Source organism: Papilio xuthus, unplaced genomic scaffold (genome assembly GCF_000836235.2).
Source record: "Papilio xuthus unplaced genomic scaffold, Pxut_1.1 DF828952.1, whole genome shotgun sequence".
NCBI classification, from domain to species: domain Eukaryota; kingdom Metazoa; phylum Arthropoda; class Insecta; order Lepidoptera; family Papilionidae; genus Papilio; species Papilio xuthus.
In genome coordinates, this window is record NW_013529697.1 from 4,543,865 (window position 1) to 4,544,498 (window position 634).

At 43.7% G+C, this 634-nt stretch overlaps 1 protein-coding gene across 1 annotated transcript in view; it reads left to right on the top strand.

The window, feature by feature from the left end:
- The window catches only part of toc (toucan), an 80,143-nt gene that overhangs the window by 73,708 nt on the left and 5,801 nt on the right, over positions 1-634 (top strand). The window lies entirely within an intron of this gene.

Consider the following 634-nt stretch of genomic DNA (forward strand, 5'->3'; position numbering starts at 1 on the left):
TAAATAAAAATTAAAATTCAAATAAAATACAAATTAAAAATTAATAGTAAAACATAAATTAAAATCCAATTAAAATATATCACAGCTTAGGTCTTATTTCTATTTATTACTATTTTGGCCAAGGATCGTCAATACTCCACGAAGTGCCCGCGTGTCTTTTTATTATTTATTAAATTAACCAAATTCTCCTCCACAATTTTCTCTTTCATTTTAATTTCAAATTCAGCTCTTTTCGCTGCAAAAATCGGGCACTCCGTGAGTATGTGCAGCACGGATTCACCCCGTGCTGGGTCACAAACGCAAGAGGGGTCCCCCTTGCACTTAAACTTGTGCAGGTATTCGGAGAACCCCCCGTGCCCAGTTAAAACCTGAACCAGCACGGGGTCCAACTCGAGGCTCCGGATTGTAGGGTAGGCTGCTACAGCATCGGGAAAGAAGAGCTTCGTCGTTGAGGCCGTGACTCCTTCCATATAACGCCTGTTCCATTTGTCAAGCGCATCCAGACAAATCTGTCGCTTGACAAATGAAACAGGGCACCTTTCATAATTAGGCTTGGTCTTCATCCCGACTGCGGCCGCCTTTGCGAGTTCATCTGCTCGTTCGTTTCCCTCCAGCCCCGCGTGCGCTTTCACCC